The following is a 7,622-nucleotide window of genomic DNA, read 5'->3' as shown; positions in this document are numbered from 1 at the left end:
CACAGACTTTGAGATCTATACTTTAGACTGTATCTAAACCTGCTCCAACATGGACTGACATTCTGGCCTACTTTCAGCCGATGCGACTTGTCTGTCGCTGAACAGTCGCTTTTTATGTATTCAGCACCTATGTATAATGTTGTAAAAATGCTCTAGAAGCTAAAGTCGCAGAAATGTCACACATATTTGGCCTGCAACTTTCTGTGCGACAAATTCAGACAGGAAAAATCAGTATAAATCCTTAGAAAATTATCCCCCAGTGTCTCCATCTGCTGGCGGTATTGAATAAGCATTGCTGCACTGATGGGGTATGCATTAGACGAAAAAAAAGAAGAAAAAGAAGAATAATACGCCCAGAAAAGAGGCGAAAAGGAGAAAAACGTAAAAAAACGTGAAAAAAAAGTAAGAGGAAGAGAAGGGAAAAAAAGGTGGAAATGGGTTTAAAAGTGATTTCGGCGGAGAAATATATATATATATATATATATATATATATATATATATATATATACGCGCACACACACACATATATATAAACGTATTCTCCGTTGAGATATTGCAGCCGCTGCTGTGTCCAGGCCCAGGAGCCTTAGCACTGTGCTGTGATGTCACTCAATACCACTGACATCACTAGGTGTAAACAACATCTCTCCTTTGCTGTGTATGTGACTATGGAGCTGTTTGGTGATGTCGTCTATTATGGCCTTCATAGAAGCAACAGGAGATTGTTGCATCCATCTAGAACCCTCAGAACTACAGTGCTATGATGTCACTCACTTCCACAGGCCTTGCAGAGTGTAAACAACAACAACCCAGCTTTGTTGTGTATGTAACCATAGGGATTTGTGATGTCACCTAGAACCTTCACAGCAGCGACAGCTTTATGAGGAGCATCAGCACTGCTCTGCCTGAGCAGAACCATCACCGCCATAGGTTGTCAAATAACCCGGGTTTAACCCACACAGGTAAGTCCAATGGGGTGCAGGCATGTCCTCTATGCTTACAGCTTCCCGTGGGTGTTGGTTTGATACCGTTTGGGGACAGCCAAGGAGGCATCTGCAGGCAACAAAGGTAGGTGTGTGCTTGTGTGTGTGTTTCCTATGCAGATCCTAAGCCCAGTGTCACATGCAAGTAGGAGGAGTAAGAAGGGTTCCTGGCAAATCCGGGTTATGGATTGCATTTAAAAAGGCCCCGTGGGAGTGCAATGGGCCCCTGTCTTGCTGCTTAGCAATAATGGTATGGGTTTAGGTTCTGCTGTGTGTACTGGTGGTTGACTGCCCCCCAGCCCAGAGTGTGCATGGAAAATTGTCTGGCAGCCTCCCTGACAGCAAGCAGTGATAGTGCCCATGAAGGGCACCTTGTTGGGCCCGCCCCTTTCACGGTTATCGCTTCTCGGCCTTTTGGCTAAGATCAAGTGTAGTATCTGTTCTTATCAGTTTAATATCTGATACGTCCCCTATATGGGGACCATATATTAAATGGATTTTTGAGAACGGGGGCCGATTTCGAAGCTTGCTTCCGTCGCCCTATGCATTGACCCGATATGGCAGTATCTTCGGGTACAGTGCACCACCCCCTTACAGGGTTAAAAAGAAAGATTCCTACTTTCATTGCTACCTGCTTGCTGGCTAGCCAGCTAGCCAGCCCTGTGGGCCTTGCTGCTGCTGCAGCCAAAAAACAAAAGGTGGTGCTGCTGCTGCTTCTGCTGCTTCTGCTTCTGCTTGTGTCTGGCCGCTGTTGGAGCGTCCAGGCACAGGACTTCTGCTGCTGCTGACTAAATGGCCTCCTTAATTGGATCATTTGAGTAGCCAGCACACCTGTGCAGGTAGGGCATGACATGATAGGCAGCTGCCTTGATAGCGGGTGGGTGCTGAATGTTCCTAATTGACAAAATAAGATTAATGCTTATGAAGAAATATAAAATCTCATCCCTTCCCCAATATCGCGCCACACCCCTACCCCTTAATTCCCTGGTTGAACTTGATGGACATATGTCTTTTTTCGACCGTACTAACTATGTAACTATGTAACATAACATGGGGGGGGGGGGGGGGGGGTCTCCTGGCTGTTCACACAGGTGTGTCATTGCTGTACATTGACCATGCATTGCTTCTGTGGTATTGCAAAGGCAAAGACAAATGCTTCCAGCCATCCATTGCACTAATGGATTGGTCATCAGCTGGCTGTCTATGTCCCGCATCAATATAGACCAAAGTACAGAGGGTTAGGCTATGCTATTGTGCACCTACCTGATGCATCAGAAGGTGCGAGGCCCTTGCTAAATTCTGTGCACAGACTTTGAGATCTATACTTTAGACTGTATCTAAACCTGCTCCAACATGGACTGACATTCTGGCCTACTTTCAGCCGATGCGACTTGTCTGTCGCTGAACAGTCGCTTTTTATGTATTCAGCACCTATGTATAATGTTGTAAAAATGCTCTAGAAGCTAAAGTCGCAGAAATGTCACACATATTTGGCCTGCAACTTTCTGTGCGACAAATTCAGACAGGAAAAATCAGTATAAATCCTTAGAAAATTATCCCCCAGTGTCTCCATCTGCTGGCGGTATTGAATAAGCATTGCTGCACTGATGGGGTATGCATTAGACGAAAAAAAAGAAGAAAAAGAAGAATAATACGCCCAGAAAAGAGGCGAAAAGGAGAAAAACGTAAAAAAACGTGAAAAAAAAGTAAGAGGAAGAGAAGGGAAAAAAAGGTGGAAATGGGTTTAAAAGTGATTTCGGCGGAGAAATATATATATATATATATATATATATATATATATATACGCGCACACACACACATATATATAAACGTATTCTCCGTTGAGATATTGCAGCCGCTGCTGTGTCCAGGCCCAGGAGCCTTAGCACTGTGCTGTGATGTCACTCAATACCACTGACATCACTAGGTGTAAACAACATCTCTCCTTTGCTGTGTATGTGACTATGGAGCTGTTTGGTGATGTCGTCTATTATGGCCTTCATAGAAGCAACAGGAGATTGTTGCATCCATCTAGAACCCTCAGAACTACAGTGCTATGATGTCACTCACTTCCACAGGCCTTGCAGAGTGTAAACAACAACAACCCAGCTTTGTTGTGTATGTAACCATAGGGATTTGTGATGTCACCTAGAACCTTCACAGCAGCGACAGCTTTATGAGGAGCATCAGCACTGCTCTGCCTGAGCAGAACCATCACCGCCATAGGTTGTCAAATAACCCGGGTTTAACCCACACAGGTAAGTCCAATGGGGTGCAGGCATGTCCTCTATGCTTACAGCTTCCCGTGGGTGTTGGTTTGATACCGTTTGGGGACAGCCAAGGAGGCATCTGCAGGCAACAAAGGTAGGTGTGTGCTTGTGTGTGTGTTTCCTATGCAGATCCTAAGCCCAGTGTCACATGCAAGTAGGAGGAGTAAGAAGGGTTCCTGGCAAATCCGGGTTATGGATTGCATTTAAAAAGGCCCCGTGGGAGTGCAATGGGCCCCTGTCTTGCTGCTTAGCAATAATGGTATGGGTTTAGGTTCTGCTGTGTGTACTGGTGGTTGACTGCCCCCCAGCCCAGAGTGTGCATGGAAAATTGTCTGGCAGCCTCCCTGACAGCAAGCAGTGATAGTGCCCATGAAGGGCACCTTGTTGGGCCCGCCCCTTTCACGGTTATCGCTTCTCGGCCTTTTGGCTAAGATCAAGTGTAGTATCTGTTCTTATCAGTTTAATATCTGATACGTCCCCTATCTGGGGACCATATATTAAATGGATTTTTGAGAACGGGGGCCGATTTCGAAGCTTGCTTCCGTCGCCCTATGCATTGACCCGATATGGCAGTATCTTCGGGTACAGTGCACCACCCCCTTACAGGGTTAAAAAGAAAGATTCCTACTTTCATTGCTACCTGCTTGCTGGCTAGCCAGCTAGCCAGCCCTGTGGGCCTTGCTGCTGCTGCAGCCAAAAAACAAAAGGTGGTGCTGCTGCTGCTTCTGCTGCTTCTGCTTCTGCTTGTGTCTGGCCGCTGTTGGAGCGTCCAGGCACAGGACTTCTGCTGCTGCTGACTAAATGGCCTCCTTAATTGGATCATTTGAGTAGCCAGCACACCTGTGCAGGTAGGGCATGACATGATAGGCAGCTGCCTTGATAGCGGGTGGGTGCTGAATGTTCCTAATTGACAAAATAAGATTAATGCTTATGAAGAAATATAAAATCTCATCCCTTCCCCAATATCGCGCCACACCCCTACCCCTTAATTCCCTGGTTGAACTTGATGGACATATGTCTTTTTTCGACCGTACTAACTATGTAACTATGTAACATAACATGGGGGGGGGGGGGGTCTCCTGGCTGTTCACACAGGTGTGTCATTGCTGTACATTGACCATGCATTGCTTCTGTGGTATTGCAAAGGCAAAGACAAATGCTTCCAGCCATCCATTGCACTAATGGATTGGTCATCAGCTGGCTGTCTATGTCCCGCATCAATATAGACCAAAGTACAGAGGGTTAGGCTATGCTATTGTGCACCTACCTGATGCATCAGAAGGTGCGAGGCCCTTGCTAAATTCTGTGCACAGACTTTGAGATCTATACTTTAGACTGTATCTAAACCTGCTCCAACATGGACTGACATTCTGGCCTACTTTCAGCCGATGTGACTTGTCTGTCACTGAACAGTCGCTTTTTATGTATTCAGCACCTATGTATAATGTTGTAAAAATGCTCTAGAAGCTAAAGTCGCAGAAATGTCACACATATTTGGCCTGCAACTTTCTGTGCGACAAATTCAGACAGGAAAAATCAGTATAAATCCTTAGAAAATTATCCCCCAGTGTCTCCATCTGCTGGCGGTATTGAATAAGCATTGCTGCACTGATGGGGTATGCATTAGACGAAAAAAAAGAAGAAAAAGAAGAATAATACGCCCAGAAAAGAGGCGAAAAGGAGAAAAACGTAAAAAAACGTGAAAAAAAAGTAAGAGGAAGAGAAGGGAAAAAAAGGTGGAAATGGGTTTAAAAGTGATTTCGGCGGAGAAATATATATATATATATATATATATATATATATATATATATACGCGCACACACACACATATATATAAACGTATTCTCCGTTGAGATATTGCAGCCGCTGCTGTGTCCAGGCCCAGGAGCCTTAGCACTGTGCTGTGATGTCACTCAATACCACTGACATCACTAGGTGTAAACAACATCTCTCCTTTGCTGTGTATGTGACTATGGAGCTGTTTGGTGATGTCGTCTATTATGGCCTTCATAGAAGCAACAGGAGATTGTTGCATCCATCTAGAACCCTCAGAACTACAGTGCTATGATGTCACTCACTTCCACAGGCCTTGCAGAGTGTAAACAACAACAACCCAGCTTTGTTGTGTATGTAACCATAGGGATTTGTGATGTCACCTAGAACCTTCACAGCAGCGACAGCTTTATGAGGAGCATCAGCACTGCTCTGCCTGAGCAGAACCATCACCGCCATAGGTTGTCAAATAACCCGGGTTTAACCCACACAGGTAAGTCCAATGGGGTGCAGGCATGTCCTCTATGCTTACAGCTTCCCGTGGGTGTTGGTTTGATACCGTTTGGGGACAGCCAAGGAGGCATCTGCAGGCAACAAAGGTAGGTGTGTGCTTGTGTGTGTGTTTCCTATGCAGATCCTAAGCCCAGTGTCACATGCAAGTAGGAGGAGTAAGAAGGGTTCCTGGCAAATCCGGGTTATGGATTGCATTTAAAAAGGCCCCGTGGGAGTGCAATGGGCCCCTGTCTTGCTGCTTAGCAATAATGGTATGGGTTTAGGTTCTGCTGTGTGTACTGGTGGTTGACTGCCCCCCAGCCCAGAGTGTGCATGGAAAATTGTCTGGCAGCCTCCCTGACAGCAAGCAGTGATAGTGCCCATGAAGGGCACCTTGTTGGGCCCGCCCCTTTCACGGTTATCGCTTCTCGGCCTTTTGGCTAAGATCAAGTGTAGTATCTGTTCTTATCAGTTTTTCATGCCGGTGGACAGTAACGCCGGTATGGGGCTGGTGGGGATGGGTGCTGCATGGAGGATGCAGGTGTACCAGGGCTTTCCGGGGCTGGTTCTGAGGAATCAGCTCGACGGCTGCCCCGATGTGACCTGTTCCCTCCGGGTCTCGCCACGAGGCTGAGAGGGTCTAGAGCCGAGGTACTTTGTGCCTCGGGGAGTGGTGACCCCGAGGTGCCGAAACTCACTGGGAGAATAGGCTCACTGAGTTGAAGCACGGGCACCATAATCTCTTCACCTTGTGGCACTCACCTCTTGATTCCCGGCCTTCTGGCTAGGATCAGAGAAATTTTTTATAGATCCGGCCGGATGTCCGGGCAGTATATCTGCACACATTCACTTATTTATTTCTTTTTTGTCTCACTGTGTCACTTTTTGCGTGTTGTGTGTTCACAGGATTGGTCAGGATGCGGTAGCCCTTCTGGGTGTCCCTCCTGGCGGTCTAGGGGAGGTGTGTGTGGCCATTAGGTTCCGCACCTCCCTGCAAACACCCCGGGTACTCCTGCTTTGGCAGGGTACCTACCGTAATCGGCTCTGCGGGCAGATACCTTGGCTAACGCCAAGGGGGATGCCGGGAGCATTTGTGGTCCCCTAGTAGCTTCGGCGAAAAGGGACATCGAACCTGGAACCTCGCAGGTACCTTTTGGTCCGGAGGCGAAGGGTAAGGTTTGTTGGGGGGCCTCTCTCCTATCGGAGAAGGGCTTGTGATAGACCGCATCCTTTGTGCACGTTTTTTTAGTGTAACACGTTTGCACTTTTTCTTGCACTTTGGGTGAATCGAAAGCACGTTCCTCGGCTTTAGATAAAAAAAAAAAAAAAAAAATCTGTTCTTATCAGTTTAATATCTGATACGTCCCCTATCTGGGGACCATATATTAAATGGATTTTTGAGAACGGGGGCCGATTTCGAAGCTTGCTTCCGTCGCCCTATGCATTGACCCGATATGGCAGTATCTTCGGGTACAGTGCACCACCCCCTTACAGGGTTAAAAAGAAAGATTCCTACTTTCATTGCTACCTGCTTGCTGGCTAGCCAGCTAGCCAGCCCTGTGGGCCTTGCTGCTGCTGCAGCCAAAAAACAAAAGGTGGTGCTGCTGCTGCTTCTGCTGCTTCTGCTTCTGCTTGTGTCTGGCCGCTGTTGGAGCGTCCAGGCACAGGACTTCTGCTGCTGCTGACTAAATGGCCTCCTTAATTGGATCATTTGAGTAGCCAGCACACCTGTGCAGGTAGGGCATGACATGATAGGCAGCTGCCTTGATAGCGGGTGGGTGCTGAATGTTCCTAATTGACAAAATAAGATTAATGCTTATGAAGAAATATAAAATCTCATCCCTTCCCCAATATCGCGCCACACCCCTACCCCTTAATTCCCTGGTTGAACTTGATGGACATATGTCTTTTTTCGACCGTACTAACTATGTAACTATGTAACATAACATGGGGGGGGGGGGGGGTCTCCTGGCTGTTCACACAGGTGTGTCATTGCTGTACATTGACCATGCATTGCTTCTGTGGTATTGCAAAGGCAAAGACAAATGCTTCCAGCCATCCATTGCACTAATGGATTGGTCATCAGCTGGCTGTCTATGTCCCG

The 7,622-nt window shown here is 47.0% G+C and overlaps 4 non-coding genes across 4 annotated transcripts; all 4 read left to right on the top strand.

The window, feature by feature from the left end:
• The first annotated feature begins 1,381 nt into the window (after positions 1–1,381).
• Positions 1,382–1,572, top strand: LOC130325457 (U2 spliceosomal RNA). Its single transcript, XR_008870277.1, has one exon. It is a non-coding gene; the product is annotated as a U2 spliceosomal RNA (small nuclear RNA).
• Positions 1,573–3,660: 2,088 nt separating this feature from the next.
• Positions 3,661–3,851, top strand: LOC130325454 (U2 spliceosomal RNA). Its single transcript, XR_008870274.1, has one exon. It is a non-coding gene; the product is annotated as a U2 spliceosomal RNA (small nuclear RNA).
• Positions 3,852–5,938: 2,087 nt separating this feature from the next.
• Positions 5,939–6,126, top strand: LOC130325523 (U2 spliceosomal RNA). Its single transcript, XR_008870325.1, has one exon. It is a non-coding gene; the product is annotated as a U2 spliceosomal RNA (small nuclear RNA).
• A 693-nt stretch (positions 6,127–6,819) lies between these two features.
• Positions 6,820–7,004, top strand: LOC130325506 (U2 spliceosomal RNA). Its single transcript, XR_008870313.1, has one exon. It is a non-coding gene; the product is annotated as a U2 spliceosomal RNA (small nuclear RNA).
• Positions 7,005–7,622: the final 618 nt, after the last annotated feature.

This window comes from Hyla sarda, unplaced genomic scaffold, assembly GCF_029499605.1.
Source record: "Hyla sarda isolate aHylSar1 unplaced genomic scaffold, aHylSar1.hap1 scaffold_272, whole genome shotgun sequence".
Lineage (NCBI taxonomy): Eukaryota > Metazoa > Chordata > Amphibia > Anura > Hylidae > Hyla > Hyla sarda.
Note: the sequence above shows the minus strand (reverse complement) of the source record. Positions and strands in the feature narration are given on the sequence as shown.